Here is a 19,457-nt window from a genome sequence, read left to right on the forward strand (position 1 = left end):
TGAAGCACCTCTCCTATGAAGAAAGGTTGAGGCAGTGGGGTTTGTTCAGCCTGGAGAAAAGAAGTCTCTGGGGAGACCTTACTGTGGCCTTCCAGTACTTCAAAAAACAAAACAAAAAAACAAAACAAAAAAGGCAGGAGGGAATCTTGACTTTTCATGTGATAGGCTAAAGGGGAACGGCTTTTAACTAAAAGAGGGGAGGTCTAGGTTAAATGTTAGGAGAAATCTGATACTCAGAGGGCAGTGAGGCACTGGCACAGGTGTCCGGAGAAGCTGTGGGTCCCTAAAGGCTCTTGGGGCCAGGTTGGATGGGGCCATGCATAGTCTGATGCAGTGGGTGGTGCTATGGCATGGGAACTATATAGTCTTCCAACCTAAGCCATTCTATGATTATCTATCTTAATGGCTAACTAGAAACTCTTTTTGAGCAAGTACCTAAAATTATGGACATTAGAATCTTTTCTCTCTTCCATATGCATTACATGCTATTACCTGTCACAATATTTACACACAAAGACAGACAAGGAACTGATTGTCTCACATCCTCAGAAATTCTTTAGTTGAAGAAATCTGAAGATACATCCTCAAAGAGTGCACTAATATTAGTATTTCAGTTCAGTAAAATATTTTTGAAGTGAATCTCCCAGTTGTCTCCGTTTGTAGCATGAGATCACTTTGTGGTGTACTCTTGGTTCTCTGGGAGTACTCCGGCTGAAATAAATCTTATCTGCACATTTTTTTTATCATATTGTGTGATTAAAAAGTGTTCTGAACAAAATTGGAAGTGATCTTTACCCCTTAAATATTTTCACATGCCATTTCCTCTATTAGCCCTCAGTTTGGTACTCAGTGCCACAGCCATTATGTGCATGTATAACTTGAATTGTGAATGTTGTGACTGACAGTTTTGGAAGTTCTAGTAGACCTGCACTGATGCTTTATCTTAATTTTCATTTCTTCTGGTTCACATTTTTCCTTGGCTCTTTTTAGAGAACTTCAGCAAAATTACATCACTATTTTGAAAAGCCAACAGACACCTGAAAGAACCTTCAGTAGATGTGCTGTCCATGGTCAGACCAAGGCACTGTTACTTTTGTGGTCTGGTGATGCTTTAGCTGAGGGGCAGTAGCTGTTTTTCCAGATTTATGATACTGGATAAGACATGGGGAAGTGAAAACTGTGGTCTCTGTTGGGTAAATTAATGCCTAAGGAGAATGGATCCTGTAGATTTGTTTCTTGTCTTAGCTAACTCCCCTTGGGAGTTCTAAATAGTTCTAGCATATCCTGAATAAGCTGCAAGGAGAAACAGGGATAAAAAAAACATGAATAGATTCTCATTTCTGTTTGACATGTTTTGAGGTGCCATTAATTATTGAAAACAAGGCAGGCATCCAGACAGCATTCATAACATGTGGCCCAGGGTTGATAACTGTGTGCCACAGGCATCGATTTTAAATTGTTCACTTACTGAGAAGGGTTGTATTAATAAATCTTATTTAGATAAAATGAAATGAATATTTTGTTATTGTATTGAATTTATTCAGCCTACCTCTCTCAGTAATATCAAGTAGGGAGTTATTGACTGTAAATTATGATTTAGGATAGGTAAATACATATATAAACAAAAAGCAAAAGAACTATCATATTGTTCTTTTAAACCAAAATATATTTTGGATGGTTTGTTGGATCTGTAATCGTCATTGTCGGGGAATTCTATACACACACTCAAAATGGGCAAACATTTATGTATCACTAATTCTGGGTAACTTGAGGCAACTACCACCAAAAAAAGTTGATAGAAACTCTGGGCAGTTGCTGTACAATTTGTATTTTTTTTTTCCTATTTGCCTAATAGCAAACATTATTGCTTACTGTTTGCTCTCTCAAGCTATTTAAAAATGGCTTTATGCCTTCTGCAACATATAAACCAAGTAGTATTATCAATGTATTAATTCTCTCCTTAGCAGATAATTGTTATGTTTTCTTCAAAAGCTACAGTGTTCTCAAGGAATTTGCTTAGAGAATTCTGTTCAACAAAAAGAGATAAAAGAAACTGAAAGCGTTTATTAGGAGACTTATGAGATGAAAATGAAAGACAGTCATCCAGTTTCTGTATTTGTAGCCATGAAATTGGATGTGCTTAAAAATATTTATATACCCTGAAAAGAGATCAACAACAGAGTAAGGAAATGAAAATTGATAAGCTGAGCAATGTATAAATGAACTAACGAGTCTCTTCTGTTAGATTAGAGCCTTACTGGCAATCTTGTGCAGTAAAACTTCCTGATCACTCAGCTGGGATATGCATACTGAACAAGAACAAAGACAAAAAATAGTTACTGCTTGCTAATTGGAACTACGTTGTTCAGTTCCTTGAAAAGGATGATTGGAAAAAAATAATAATAAAAAAAAAATGTGTTGCATAGTTAAAGACTATCGAAGTGCTTATGGACAGGTGACATGAATTTCAGTTCTGTAATCAATCTTGATTCGACATTTCTGAACTTAGGATTTTAAACATAAAGCTCGGTGTGCTATAAAAATTGCATTTTGATAGGACTGTAGGAAAAAACTTCGGCTTTGAAATCAGAAATATTAAAAACGTTGAAACAAATGATACGCAAGTGTAATTATTTCATTTATATTATTATTTCACAAAACAAGCAAAATATAATTATAATATGCAAAGTTATTCAACTTAGTTTTGTTTTCTTACTGTGAAATTAATTAATAAATGTACATATAAGTATTTTCCCCACTAAAACTCTAAATACAAGAATAAAGAAAAAAAATCTATCAGATTTCCAAAGGAAACAGTTATGTCTTCTATCTTTTGGCAAGTTTTATGATCATGAAGTCCTTTTCCTGCTGTAAATCTTCCTTTAACATTTGTCTTGATTTATGTGAGGTCTATGGAGACCTTTGTTCTTCTTTACTATACCCAAACAGATTACTGAGGTGTTGTTTGGAGGATCTTGTCTGGGCTGAATTTCATTTGTGAACAATTTGTCAAAGAGGTATCCTGAGTCACTCATTATGTTTCACTGAAACTCACTCAGTGTGAGATTAGTCTAAGCTACTGAAAGATAAAATGAAACTCTGCCTTCCAGCCTGGGACTCCTCTATCAGTCTTCAGTGCTGTAACTATGAGGTGTCAAGACTTATCCCATGGTCTGACTAAAACCAATTGAGAGAGCAAGCAGTTCCAGGGGTAATTTATCTTAATTTTACATTATTTTTTTTCTGTACTAAAATTTTAACTTTTTTAGTTGGTCTTGCCAGACTCCTTCAACACAACTTGATTTTTGGAGCACAGTGTGGTGAAAAGAATCTCATGTCATCTTCTGAAAGAGAATCTGAAAATAATGATGAAAATATTTTACTACAGTTAACTAATGCAAAATATGTTATAACATGTGTTTCAGAATTTCACAAATGGGAATTACGAATGTAATTCCTATGCATTTTCAGTGATGGGCATGCAATTTTGAAAAAAAAAATATTTCCCCTTATCTTCCATTCAACTTTCTTTCATTTTTCTCTTTGAAGACCATGAATGTCTATACAAAATTACTTTGTATATTCATCTGATTTCATATAGAACTTCCATCACATATTTATTGTTTTTCATGATAGAAATACCAGAACAACTCTGAATTTCCTACCTAAGTCAAAGTCTGTACCATTATTTGTTTATGATCTATTACATTAAATCCTGCCAAGCAACCATGAGAGTGCGTTCTTATATCCATGAAGTTTTAAGATGCTGCAACTGCTTAGTAAAAATTATGTTAAGCTTTAAGCAAAACTAGTTTTGGAAGTATAAGTTGAACAATATTTTTGTCAGACCAGTGAGTACGGTTGAAGATGTCAGGCAAGCCTCCGAACACACAAAATCCTCATCAGTTTGAAAAATTTATTTCCCTGGAAGTTTAAATTTTCCAGCTATAATAATATGTTTAACAGAAGATATTATCTCTGCCAAGAAATCTTTTCCTACTTGTGCTCTTAGACCGTCATGGATACTTCTAATTTTAAATTCCTTTCCCAGCCTTGTAGTTGATGCCTGTTAAACACTATTATAAAAATTACTACAAAGCACTTTGCCGGCACAGCAAGGTCTTCTTGTCCCCTGTGTGAATTTCATTTTTTTTCATGGCCAGAAATCTGAACTGTAGGTAATAGCATTTATAAATAAGTCTTTTGATGCTTAGAATCTTGGCAAGCTTAAACCAAGATGAACCACTGATATCTGAGGACAAAAATGGCTTCAGAAGTACCATCTTCACCACCCATGCCATTTTAAGGCATCTAACTTACATGTTTATTATGAAATTACATAATATAAATGTTATCACCACAATAAGTCTGAATTCCGTGTTTTATTTCTTCATTATAGCATGTCTGCATTTAAAGCAAAGCAATATTTAGAGTTACAATAATACTGAAATGAAACTATCATATTTCAAAAGACAAATTTAGACTATATTGGTTTTAGGCAATAAATTAGAAGCCATTCTTTTAAAAGCAATTTTATTCTTTAATCTTAAAATAATAAAACTTGATATGTTGGCATGTGGCAAGTGTATTTTCTGGTTACCTTATCAAGAAAAATCAGTCATCTTTCATGTCAAGGACAGTCATCTATCAGCAATATTTACTGATATGAATTATTAGGACTTCTGTATTATTAAAACTCAATGCGTAATTTAAGTTCTAGTTCTTTATTAATTTAATAAAACTTCTGAAACATTATTATTTAGGTAACTATGTCCTACTTATCTTCAGGCTGAACTCTTACCTGTATGGATCTATTCCAGTTGTAGTTTTCAGGATCTCCTTTATTAGCAGAGCCCTTAAGGGGGACAGGGGAACTAACCCAGTTATGTCACACAGAAACCTGTTCTCGCTTATACTACTAATCCTGACATAGGTCTTTGTAGAATTGCTTCTTTATTTTTCAAGGGAGAAAAAGTATACAATAAAAATTACTTTACCTTCTCCATGACATGTTACTGCAGCATTTAACAGCTAACTGAAAAGCTCTGAAAGATCAATAGGACAATATGGAACATGAAAGATAAGACCTTTAAAGTAAGGAGGAATATATAATGGACTGATGGAATTGCCCTGTTTTGTTTGAAGGTAAGGTACTACTGTATCATCTTACATATTTTAGCTTTGTACTTCTTATTGTTCTTAATATTATTAATATTAATAGTATTAATAATATTAATAATAATATTGAAATTATTAATAATATATTTATATATTTTATGTGCGTTTTTATGCTCAATCAGCTGGAAAAAAAGGAAGAACATGTTATATTCACCATTTTGGAAATTATCAAATAAGCATTACATAATTGTTATTTGTGAAAATTTTTTATATCTGATAGTTCAGCCCAAGTTAATAAAAAATAAAAGTATACATCAGAGTTTTGAGGATCACTAGCAAAATATTACTCTGCAGAAAGAAATGCATGGAAAGATTTGCCAACATTTTTATGGCTTTGTCCTCTGAGTTAGGTACATCTGTGCAAATATTCACAGAATTATAAAAGTGTCAAGTACTTCTGCATTAACTTAGCTGATTTGAAATACTGATAAATGAATAGCAGACGCATTCTGAATTATTATTTAATCTGAGGGTAAGGTGCAGTAGCGGATTGAGTTCTATTTTATCTCTGCTAAAAAAATCAGAGGTGAATGTATCCCAAAATGACAGAGACATGAAATGTATTTGTAACTGTCAGATTTGCATACACAGGAAAAGAAAACAATGAATATGTGATTAGGTTACACTTATTCCAGAGAAACGGGCAAAAATGTAGTACTGGCAGCTCTCGGTGAATATAATCTTGCTGTTTGGAATGCAGCAATCTTCCCCAAAGTAATATACCATGGGTGACTTTAAAAGAATATATTAACACTGATCACTAACTCCTTTTAAATCAGATGTGCATCAACTATGTGGTTCTCTGGATAGGTTCTCTGCTCCATTTTGTTTCTTCTCAATATGTTTAATACCCTCCACCTAGGTTGAAGGCAGGTTTTAAGATCCTCAAAACTTTTGATAAAAATTTCAGTTCTAACACAGCAAAAAAACTTTCCTTAAAAGTTGTGTGGTGCTGACAAGAGATTACTGTATGCACTATATAGATTATGGCAGAGTTATATGCACAGGCATTATTTTTATATTGTACATAAAAAGAAGACCCTTTTCAGCGAAATTTTTGTAGAACATAAATATTTCAAGAATTTAAAGAGAGTTTTGAATTCCTCTACCCAAAAATTAAAACATAAAATAAATATATGGCCCAACCTATTGCTGCCTGTCCATTGGCACTCAGAATGGAAGATAGCAGAGCACCTTATAAAGCCCATAACGTCCTGTGAAACTGTGATTAGTTGGCAGTAAACTACCAGGACATTTCACATATAATATATAGCACCATTCATTTTTCATTACAGGAAAGTTTCTTTTCCCTTAATTTGCTGAGGTCTGTGCTTTCTGTCTTGAGGGGCTCTCACTCTTGTCCTATAGCTTTCTTTAAGAGATCTCACTGTGCAAGGACTTCAAGGGGTGCTTAGCAAAGCAGCACACATTCATGCCTTGGAAATACCCTTTATGCAACCGGCGCAGCTACACCTCTTCTATCCTCAGTAAAATGAAGATCTGCTGCTACACTGGAAAAACATTTTTCATGCTGTTTATTCTTCTATGTAAGTGTGAGTTATATTGTTGATTACGCAGACAAATCATTTTCTACTGATTACATAGCAGATGTTACATTATCTGTGTGAACCACTGCAACCTGTATTTTCTTTCATCTTCTTTGCTGGATATTATAATTGAAGCATGAAACTGTTGATATGTGCATATTAAAGCAGACCTTACCAATCACTTCTGGGCAGCCTCCTCTCTGCAGCACAAGCTGCAACCACGAAGAGAACTGGTGCATTAGTCTAAAACAAGTAAAGGGAGGAAAATGTAGATATGGAAGAAGCACCACTGCGCAACACACCTAGAGAAAAATGTGCATGCAAGTTTATCCTGGTTTTGATTTGGAAGGAGGACTGAAAGACTTACTGTAGATCTCCTTCTACAGTAACCTTATTTTCCTTTGATGCAATTGAAAAGAAAGTCCTGTTCTGTGTTGAGTTCTCCTGAACAGTAATTTTCCCTTTAGTGACTGTAGGTCCTACATAATCTTTCTTTGGCATGTGTCCCACTTACTACACACAGCTCAGCTGTTCTGGGCTATTTCTGCATATGCATGCAAGAGAGATTGTGGAATCTCCCCATTGGAGGCCTTCAAAAACCACCTGGATGTGGGCCTGGGCACTCTGCTCCGGGTGTTGGGCTGCTTGGCCTCCATGATTCTCTTCCTACCTCAGCCAATCTGTGACTGTGATATGCAATAGAATTTATGAAATAACTTATCCTGTGCTATCTCTGTACCTATTTAATAGACATTGCATCATACAGTGTTGATTATGTATGCAAAAGTTACTGATTAAGTAATAACATTTGTCTGGATTTTTTTGTGCCTCTGACCTGAAAACAGCATGAGGTTGACCAGAAAGAATTTCAGGACATTTTATAAACTAACAGCAGATCTGTACTGCAATATGTAGATTAGTGAATTCCCCAAGAATGTGAAGCTAAAATTACTTCTGGCATCCCCTTTACATGTATTATGTATGAGAGATTTCTAAATTGGTGGCATGCTACTGAGCCTTCCCAAGAGCTCAGAGAACCTTAAGGGCATAATGTGTATCTAATATTTGTTGGTGTGCTTCAGTTCTGAAGCTAAAGGTAGGACAGTATCCTGTACTGAGTTTAACTGAGTGTGGGGGGGAAACCACTAAAAAGAAACGGAGTAATTTTTCAAAGTCTACAATACCCATGAAAGGCTTTGAAGTACAACTCCATTCCTAGCCCCTGGATGCGGATTTGTTCTCAGTTCTGCACTTAGTGTTTTACAATTTTGCTCATTAAGAAAATGCTAGGAAATCCACTGCTATGTTCCACAGAATAAAAGGGGGGAAAAAAGGAATTTTGAATGAAAAAGTGGAATTTGAAAAATGTTGTGGTTGTTTCTTGACAGCTCTAAAGTTCAAGCCATGTATTTAATGTGTTTTTCAATCTCTACAAATCTTGAGGGAGAAAAGCTGGTCTATAAAAGCAGATTTTACTTTGTTAAGTTTCTCTGTGCAGAGTTCTCTACTGAATCATTTATCCCTATAGGACTAGAGGGAATAGCTTCAAGTTGCGCCAGGGAAGATTCAGGCTGGACGTTAGGAAATACTACTTCTCTGAAAGGGTGGTCAGGCACTGGAATGGGCTGCCCAGAGAGATGGTGGAGTCACCGAGCCTGGTGGTGTTCAAAGAGCATTTGGATGTTGTGTTGAGGGACATGGTTTAGCAAGAACCATTGGTGAAGGGCGAATGGTTGGACTGGATGATCCTGTGGGTCTTTTCCAACCTTAGCAATTCTATGATTCTATGAATGTTACTGTGTAGACAGAAACATATGTTGTAAGGCTTAGGAAATATTCTGATTTCAAACATTTCATCATGTTTATTTTCTTTACTATAAACTTCTCAGGATTATTCTACACATACAGAAAATGAAAAGAAACTGCGTACAAACAATGCATATTATCAACTGTCCTTCAGTTTTCTGTTAAAAACCTCTTAACTTCATGCGTTTTTGAAAACATTCAGCAAGAAGTAGTAGTAATGTCACAAAAAAGCATCAATTTGCCTTGTCATCCTATTAAATTGTTTTCATGTCTCTTAGCAGCTGATTTCCAGCATTACTCCTACTTGTTTGGTGACTGATATACTGATGAAAAGACCTGAGTATACTTCCCATTTCCCACGAGGGCATGAATATCAGATAATGTATGAGTTTTACAGTGTAGCATCAGATTCTATGGAGTAACATTTGTACGTTTCCTATAAGTGAAATCTCAAGTCCTTTGAAATCACTGTGCGTGTTGCCACTGTTTAATGAAGACAGAATTTCACTGTTTACATTACAGAATATGACATGTTTCTTGCTTTAAAATCCCTTTAACCAAGGATATGTATTTAACTTTTTGAGGCCCCAGAAGTCTATTGTGCATTATTATTTTAGTTGACTAAACCTTTCATCTTGTTCCAAAAGATGCAGGAAGGACTTTAGAAGCTTCTTTTTGCAGCTGTAAATATTTTACCAGAACCACAGGAGAAGTGACATATCTGTAGAAGGAGTTTAGCTGAACCTCAGAGAACTGACTCATATGACATTGTTTTTGTGCCTCTCCTGCCCCCGAGAAAGATACAAAGCACAGCAGTTGTGTGATCCCACACTCCTACCAAATGAGAGGAAAACGTATGCTTACTTTTAGAGGCAAAAATTTAAAATCTTCCATGTTTTCCTTCAACAAAGAGCTGTAAATGATCATGTTAAAAAAGCAAGGCAATTGAATTCAATTTTATAATTAAAATAACTTGAAGTTCAGTTTTGTTGAAAAGAATGCTTTACTTAGGTTAAGAGTGGAATTTCAAAACTACTTTTATTGCATTTAACCCTAATAATAAAACAGCTCTTCTCAAAGGAAAAAATACAATTCTGTTTTTTATCGATTCTTTATCTTACTGCATTATTTTAGTTTAGGGATAATGAATCTGTGAATTTTCTGCACAAGAAAATAATTATTATTGCTGTTATTCTGTGATTGCATTCCTCATCGTAGCAGTTGTTGCAATTTTTCTTCTCCTAACAAATGATGGCACAAGTCTAAAATTATAGAGAAAAAAAAAAAGTGAGAAAGAATCTGGCTTGGCTGATTTCAAACAACTTTGGTTGGTTTTCAAACCATAATTAATCTTGCCGTGCAATCTGGTATTGTGATTAGCATCTCTGTTGCATTTACTCCACAAAGCTTCCTGTGGCTGTGTCCCAAGAAGGGAAGCCACATTAGAGCCTGAAAGCAATACTTTTAAGGGCTTCCAGAACAAGGATTTTTCAGTGAATAGTGAAAGAGAATCAATACCAGCCCATCACAAAGCAGTGCTGAGACGTTTGGAACTCTCAGGCAAAATTCACACTGGATGACAAGATGCTTTTTCTAATCCTTGCAATCTTATTCAAAAGAAAGACATTTCTCTTGCTGAATAAACAGTAATTGCAGAGCTGAGCAATGATATTTATTAGTCAGTGGGAACGAAGAAATCAGAAGTAGAACTGTCTAATGAATTGAGTTAAAACCCAGCTACGCCAGCTGAAAAACCCGATGTATTGCTGTGTAGGACAGATGGTACATTTTCTTGGACTATTCAATCTCATTCTAAAGGAAAGGTTCCTTACTGGGCACCCTTCTCTGTGAGAGATTTGTGAATGTGGGTTTTTTCTGAGCTTTTTGTCCAGGAAACAATGACTGCAAAGTTTCAAAGTTCAATTGAAAAAATCTATGTGAGCCACTCTGCTCTTTCAGTCTGAAGAAATATAGCATATACTGCTAACAATGTTCGTCAAAATGTTTTTCTTCCATTCCACGTGACATGTCTTGGAATGCCTATACGAGCATGAGGAACAAATCCAGCATCTGCTTTGTTTCCTTCCTGTTCCTCCAGGAGGCAGTGCAATGCTTAGGGAAAGTAAAGGTGTAAAGAGGCTGTGAAGAGGACTGAGTTGTTTTGATGAATAAATAATTACATAAAGTGGGACGCAGCATAAAAGAGCTGAATCTATTTAAGAATAGCTTGCTAAACAGGATTAGTTTGTGTCCCTAGCTGAATTAATGTTAATGTCCAGTGAATATCAAGGGAGCAAGGATGTGACTTGTGCACTGAAATAAAGGTCTGATTAAAATTCCATTTTAAAGACAAGAATAAGGGAAATATTCTTGTCAGTAGGGCTTGGATTAGGACCCAGCTAAGTGGTCTTCGCATCCACGCTGTAGATAGAATTCACATGTCTTCAGGCAGGTACACTAAAGAAAATGCTTTTTTTTTTTTTTTTTTTCCCCAGATCATGAAGTGTGGAGAAAAACTTTCCTAGCTTTACAAAATAACACTTGTAATCACACAAATTGCACTTTTACATAGTTTTAGTATAACTGTGTGTTCTACACTTGCTTTAATTGAGATTCAAACACTCCAGACGAGCACAACACGCACTGCTCACAGAATGCAACATGGAATTTGAGCACTTGAAGAATCCCAAGTAATTGTGTTCAGCATTGCTGCAGTCGTAGGCAGCTAGGAAAGGGTAACATAGGTCCTATCAAAAATATGTCTGTAAGTTAAAAATGTGATTCTGTTGAACAGTCTTGGGGTTAAAAATATTCTGTGGCCAAATTGGATATCTTCTTTTGTCATTTCAAGAAATGCAATGCTTAAATAGTGAACATAAGCTCAGGTCTGCTTACACATACTAAACAGTTGCTTCAGGACACTGAGATGTTAGCAGCAAAGTCTGTCCTTGATAATAGACTGCGGGTATTCCAGCATCTGAAATTTCTGCTGACTAAGATTTATTGTTTGGTGATGTAAACTCCTTGGAACTGAGTCAGGAAATGCCACATGCTTTTTTGTTATAGCACGGACAGAGGAAGAAGGCTGCAGTTCAGAAGCTGGCAGGGAGATTATTCAAAAAACGATTCTAGTAGATTGGAGGGAGAACTTGTCCAAGGACAGTAGCAGTCTTATGAGTATTTCTGCACCTTTGCTCAGTGCAACTGTTACCCTGTGGAAATATGCATTGTTCTTGAGAAGAAAATAAGCATTTTATGCCAGATGTTCAGAGACTATTACAGAACTTTCTAGCACATGTTATTTCTATTATTTTCTCTTTCATCCCAAATTAACACATTTCTGCATAGAGTATTACTTTCTTTAATTGTAGTCTTAAATGTATTTACCAAAGTGTTAGGTGACCATATATTGAATTACAAACTAAAACTGTTGGATTCTTCTCTCTATTCATCTTTTTTGCCCTGCCCCAAACAAGTATAGCAGGACAAAGGGAAATGGTTTTAAGTTGAAGGAGGGAAGATTTAGGTTGGATATCCTGGAGATCTTTACTATGAGAGTGGCGATGTGCTGGAACAGGCTGCCCAGAGAGGCTGTGGATGCTCCATCCCTGGAGGTGTTCAAGGCCAGGTTGGATGGGGCTCTGGGCAGCCTGGTCTAGTATTAAATGTGGAGATTGGCGGCCCTGCACAAGGCAGGGGGGTTGGAACTGATGGTCCTTGAGGTCCTTCCAACCCAAGCCATTCTACGATTCTGTGAAATAGCTAGGCTTTCTTTAAGGCTTTGTATAGATGAGGCTAACTGTTACAACTGTGTTAAAATCTTGATGGAAGAACTGTTTCAACTAATTCCAGTGTATTTTTGTAATTGCAGAAAAGAGGTTTAATCAGAGTGTTTGTTTACCTTCAGATCTCAGGTAGACAGATCATCAAAAAGCCCTGGGTGCCCTCCCTCTTCACAACCTCCCAGTAACACTCACCACACAAATCTTCTTTGCCACTTGGAGCAAAGATGATGACTTGGTGAATTCTCAGATGTGAAGTCAGTGTGTCAGACGTGTAAATTAGACATGCTCAGACAGCCTCAGGCTTAGAAAGTTCAATAAAGTCTGGCTTCTCAATAGAAATTCTAGACCAGGCTCTTGTTTCAATTTTTTCATCTCTCCACAGGCAAAGTATACTGTCATTTGTCTATGGTGACTGTAATTAATGCCTCAACTCTCAACTCAGTCTTTGGAGGGCTGCAACTGGATATTTCATTCTCTGCAGCATGCTAGAAAAATAATGTATCTACATCTACCAAAGTGATGGGACAGCTCCTACGTGCCATCAGACATTTGTTTGCATTCACCAAGGAATGTTTTTTAGGTTGATCTTCACCTAAACAACTTGTTAAGTGATTTGTCTTAATTTTTCTGGTTGCTAACATGTCTGCTACACGCTTTCATACAACTTTTGAGTCACCTTATAAATGACTTGATTGCTTTCTGGGGAACAGCTGTTCCAGTTCATAAGTAGGAGTTTTTTTCTTTTTTTCTAAACATATTCTATAATCAAATAAATGTGCAGAGGACTGCTAATGCCTAACATATTCCCTGAAACACATAATGAAGATCTATGAGTTCGTGAAAGTGAGAGACCATCCCCAGAGAACATGCCACCTTTGAGGTAGCATTCCTACTTATCAGATATTGAAATAACAACAGTGATTTTATATATATATATAGATAGATTTCTTCTTTATATGCGTAATTAACAACACAGTGAGCAAGTCTTGCAACCTAATACTGGGTATAATACTGTGTATAGTATTAATAAGCAATCAGCAGTAGTCGTTGGATAATAACATTGTTGCTGGGAATAGGATTCCAGACAGATAATGATTTTATGAGCACTTCTATGTCAGCTATCAACATAGTAAGAGTTTTATGTGAGAAACTAGCATCATGAAACACATCTCCCATTGGATTTGTTTGATGTCCCTCTCATCTGTTTCTATTGGGTGCATAAAGTGCTGTTCATCTATGTGATATCTGTCTGCTTGTTTGACTCTTTCACATCTGTCAGTTGTACAGTAAAAATAAGTGATACCTTGGGAGTGAATTAAAAACAGTGGGAGAGGTTAAAGTTGCTGAGGAGAGGTGGGATCCTTAGAGAATATTCTGAGACGAGTAGTGTTGCAGGATCGCACCCTGTCAAACTACACAGCAACAATAAGGCCTTTCGCAAAACACTAAAGGAGTGAGCAGGATGCTGCAGTGTTTTCATACCTAATTGCACCTGTTCCAAATCAGCCGATTAAGCCATATGCCCAGCAAAATATTTATTCAATCATTAGCTCCAGTGCCAGATTTAAAAACAAAACAAAACAACCTCCCCCAGAAAAGCAAAGCAAACCAGGATATTCATGAGAATGAAGGGAAAAAATAATCAGTGGATCATAGAGAACAGTGAGATCTCATTATTAACTTGTAAAGTTCACATAATGATGAACTAAGAAAAAAGAGGCAGATTTAGAACAGATGAGTGCAGTGGTTATTACTTTGTGAATGTTTACTTGAAAGAACATACTCATGGCAGATTTATCTGTATGGAATGGAAAGTGAGAAATTTTCAAGGACAGTGTTATCCAGGAAAGGAGCAAAGCCGTGAAGACTAAGAGAGACAAATACAAATTATGGAGAGCTAGGAACCTAATTTCAAAATGATCTGCCAAATTTGAATATTGAAAATACCGTTACTTTAATTGTCTTGAGCAGTGAACTGTAGTTTGCCATCATTTGTACCAAAAAAAAAAAAAAAGAAAAGTATGAATAAACTCACTGACAAGTATTTGTTTATGTACTTTGTTCTACTGCTATGCCATCAGGCTTTATTTATTGTCTCCACTGTCCAGATAATGAATCCAGTCTGTATTGTCTACAATGTTTAACATTTCTCTGCAATTTTATTTTTTGGCTATAAACTTGAGTAAATGTACAGTTCTGCTGCTGTAAAAGCTGTATGAAAGAATTCTGAAAAATTACTATATAAAATTAGTTTATTCACCTAATTAGACGACATACGCATTCATGCTTTATTAGTATTAGAAGTAAGGGTAGCGCTCCTTCATTGTGCTTGTGTGCATTTGTAAATCAATATAATCAATATAATTGTGAGAATGTGAGATAGATACTGTTCCAATTTTTATGTCAGTAACACAATAAACGACTTCATTGAAATTAGTTCATCTAATAGTTAGAAGTTCAGATTATATTAGAAATCCAGACTGTTTAAATAATCATCAAACATTTCAGCTGTCTTATCCTACCTGATTTAAATACTTGACCTCAAGTCAAATGAATGATCCTCTGGAGGATTCCATGGCTATTAATGGTAGACTAGGGAACAAGCTTTGACTAACCTTTAAAGAGGTTTAATTAAGTGAAGGAATTTTAGATCTTCATGCTATAAACTGTTCCTCACTGGTTTACCGTTGTGTCCTTTCAAGCCAGTGGGAAGACGAGCTGTGTATACTTTGCATTTGAGGGCTCAGAGTCCAAATTCTTGCTGCAAGGACTGTTTATGTGATCTACATGGAAAAAAAAAAAAAAAAAAAAGAAAAGAAAAAAAGAAAAGGAGGCAATCTGACATGCTGGTGTTTGAAATGATTGAACAAGTCTGACATTCCACACATGAGATAGAAAGTTCCACATTTTGTTTGGATGCTGCAAATCCACGACAGTTTTGTACAAATGTTGTTTAAAGTAGACGATCTGAAATCAAGCCCAGAAGTTGTTCTTTCTAAGCTAGAAATATGGAAAAACAATGTAGAAGCACACTGTGGTCTACATAAAATTATTTTTTTCCATTTGCAGCACAGACAGATGACTCAAATAGTAAGATGAATATGTTTGTGTCTACATTGGCATTTCCTCAGTGGGTATTTAGTACTGTTATTCAATTCTATAACTGAACGTTTTCTAGAAATGCACTCTCCCATACACAAGTATTTGGCTCCAGAGAAAAGTTGGAAATCTGTAAATCTGTTGTCTTAAAGTCAAGAGATCATCACAAAATGCTTAAACCTATTACCGATGTTGGAAAACAACAGCCATACAGGTGACAAATGCAGTGTAATTACCCCACTGAAGATCACAGTGCTAATAAAAGTAATTTCAAGAAGGATTTTTATTTTTATTTTTTTTTAGTTCAGGTTAAGTTAGAGAGTGAATGGAAAAGTGAATGATTTTACGTTCAGTAGTTTCCTCAAAATTGAGGATTTTAAAATACTTAGTGAGAGAATACATTAGATATAAGTAACTCCTTCTACTTGCCAGCAAGAATTGTACCAGAGCAATACATTTATTTAAGAGAGTAAAACTTATGGTGTTTTTATGCAGCGTGCACTGCATATAGGGCAGTGTTTCTTTATATTTCAGTTCTAAAGACCCTGTAGCTCAGTAAAAGCTTCCTGCATATTTAGTAGCATTTATATTTCAGGATGCAGCTGTGGATTCAGGAAATACTTTACCATCATTTGCAGGGAGAGCAAGAACAAGTATTCCTCTCTCTGCTAAAGACTTTGGAGAGAGTCGCTGCTGATAGTCAAATAGCCATTATTCTCAAAGGGTTTTCTTTGAAAAGGCATCGAACTCTTATGATAGTACCTGAACGCTTCCATAGCTACTCTGATCCTCCCAGTTCCCAACACCTGCCCCTTCACCATACCATTGTTAATGGCATTATTGTCTCTAACAGTCATTGATATTTCAGGCAGGCTCTTGGCCTGCTGTTTTCACATGGCTCACTAGAAGAGCACCAAGGCCACCAATGAAATGCATTCATTTTTAAGGAACTGAGCTGCTGATTGCCAAACATCTGATAATTTTCATGTGTTCAGCTGTTCTCCCTGTACAGTGAGATCAAATTGACTGTGCCACCGCTATCCTGTCTGCTTCCGTGGGGAACCCTGTCTGCCATGTTATCCTGACATTTCTTTCCAAATAGCCTCCAGGTACAGAAAATACCTTCCTCTGGATAATGTTTAGAATAAATGAACAAATAACATTCCCAAAAACTGCATTTTTAACTTCAAAATCTTGCTTCATAGGTTGATGACATGCCATGTTGTAATGCTTTCAATGGGATACTAAAGTATCAGCCTTCAGCTCTTTTCAAAACAACGCTTATGACTGTCAGAGGGATTGAAGTAATTACAGATTGAACTTCAAGTCTAGTGAAAATTCAAAAGTTCATGGCAGCTTTTGGGCTCAAGGTCCCTGCAGAAATGGGTTTTGTGGCGTGACTGGGATCTGTTGTCCCCAGGGAACATGAAAGAATTGGTTTTCTCTGCAGTTACTTGACATGTTTATTGGTACAGGTTTGCATTTCTACTTCATTGCTTCACAGCAGTAGCTTTTCAGGGTGAAAATGGTGTTTGGAAAATTACTACTACTTTTAAATCATTGAGTTGGTTCTATTGAGCCAAAACTTGTCAAAATCAGACTGACCTGTGTGGGAGATGTGACAATTTGCAAATGGTTGGCATATGCACCTTAATTCTCGTACTTAGTCACCTAATCGTTTTCTCTTTCTTTTCAAGGAGTGCTGTTGTTATCAATAGTAACTACCACTGTATTTTTCTCATGTTCATTTGTCATTTTAATCTTCTCAGTAACTTTCTTCATTTGTATTTGTATTTTTGGCAACAGACACTTCAGAGACTGGGTTGTTTAAAAAAGCCTGTTTTCTTCACAGTTGCTAGACTTAACTGCAAGATGCCTCTGGCTCTTTGTTTTTTTATTTTTACATTATTTTCTATCACACTGTGCAAAGCATGAGTTATTTCTAGTGCTTCCTGTCACACAGATGAAAGTTTAAGAAGTGTAATTTTCCTTAAACAAGATATCGTTGTTCATTACAATAAGGCCTGGCAGCAACAAATTTTGTTTTCTGTTTCAGTAACTCATTCGTATCAGTTTCCACTAACTGCTACTTCTATAGACTGGGGCAGGGCTTGGTTAAGGACAAATATCTTATGTGAGCTATCTGGGCACACATCAAACTGAACCTTGACTGGCAGCGCAGGCAGTGAAAGGGTGAGGAAGGCAGCACATCTAGAAAACAGCAGTTCTCCATGAAAAGTTATCCAAGTACAATTATCTCATTTCTGGTCCTGATTAAGGGCACTGGCACAGCATGATATAATTTGGCAGAGCTTTGCCTGTCCACTGGTGGTGCAGACCCCCTGCGTAAGCTGCAATTGCTGTGTAAGGGCAGAAAATAAGTTACACTAGCAGAGGCCTGGGCTGATCTGTCATGGAGCTCAGGTGGTTGAGTCACCAACCCTGGATGTGTTTAAAAACCATTTGGATGTGGTACTCAGGGACATGATTTAGCGGAGGGTTATTAGAGTTAGGGTAGCATGGTTAGGTCGTGGTTGGACTCGATGATCTTTAAGATCTTTTCTAACCTGAGTGATTCTCAGTATTCCGTTGCAGAAAGCACAGCTGAGAACTAATAAAGCCCAACCTATGTTTGCAGCAGTCATGATCTTCAACATGCATGCACAAAAAATAACCTTTGCATTTCTTATTGATGTTAGTTTTGGCCTTCATAGAAAATATCCCAGGTAAATTAAATATCAAGCAAGCTGTCTCCTGAGACTGAGGGAACTCTCTGATCCTTCAAATCAAGCTCCATCAGGTTATATTGTCTTTTGTACTTCTGAGATGCACAGTGACATCATTTCCTACAGACTTCTCAGAGCCCACAGTTACACTTTCTTTTTGCCTCCAATGGTCACATTAGTCACAGTTTTTAGGTTGTCCTGTGAAGTGATTATGTGTGAGAGTTGTGCCTGTGGTCCCTTCTGTACTGGCAGAGGCAGCTCTGTAGTGTGAATAACTGAGTTCTGCCTTTCTCTTTCACAGACTGAATTTGTCTCCTTAGGGCAGGCTCTGGGTTGCAACATTGATATTGGTCAGAATCCTCATGTCAGGCACTTCAGACTTGGATTGCTCCAGCATTTCTACTGGGCCAGCAGGGGTCCTATAGGGGAGCCTGAGGTCTTCTGTAAATCCCAGCATGCCTGTACTATATGTCTAAAACCAAGAAGTTTAGCTGTCATAATTAGTGTTACAAGTTCCATTTCTTGAATTGGACCTCTTAGTCTTAAGCATTATTTAGGCACAACTCTAAAGTCCATTTCCTAGAGCTGATCGTTACCATTACTTGGTTAATTAGAAAGATCATCTAGAAATACCTTCCCTTACAAAAAAAATATTCAGTAAGCAGGCAGGCAATCAAGAGTATATCATGCCCAGGACTATGCCTGTCTTTCTGACAATATGTGAGATTTAACAAATTCAGCTATCTGCAGTACAGCTGTTCAGATTTGAGCTTGTTTTTCAGGCACCTTTTGTACTCAGTGGAGAAAAGCAGACATTTCTGGGCAGTGATTCATTTTGCTCTAGAGTGTAAAATAGGTCAGATGAATTACACTCTTGGATTTAGGTGAAGTGAACCCAAATTAACTTCAGAGACTATTTCAAGGACCTGCTGTCAAATTTGGATGATGTAAATGTCACAGAAGCTTCTGTCACTAGTAAATGAAAAGGCATAGTCACTTCTTAATGACTCACAAAATATAATAAAGAAATGGGCAGTGAGCTGCCATGCCACTGATAGAAAACACAAACCACAGGGAAATGATGGAATATAGTCCATCTTAATCTGCTAATGATACATACATCAGACAAATGTATGTACTGTGGAAGGCATCCTCCTTGTTTGGTTGCTGCAGCTGGGGCAGTGTGTGTACAGCATGTTGGAGGATGCAGCAGTGTTGGTGACTAACAGCCCCAGCTAACTGTAGAGATAAAGCAGCACCTTCCCACTCTTAAAGGGGGGTGAGGGGACAGGGGACAAGAAGAGTCTGTGTCACTT

The sequence above is a fragment of the Gallus gallus genome, chromosome 2 (assembly GCF_016699485.2).
Source record: "Gallus gallus isolate bGalGal1 chromosome 2, bGalGal1.mat.broiler.GRCg7b, whole genome shotgun sequence".
NCBI classification, from domain to species: Eukaryota; Metazoa; Chordata; class Aves; order Galliformes; family Phasianidae; genus Gallus; species Gallus gallus.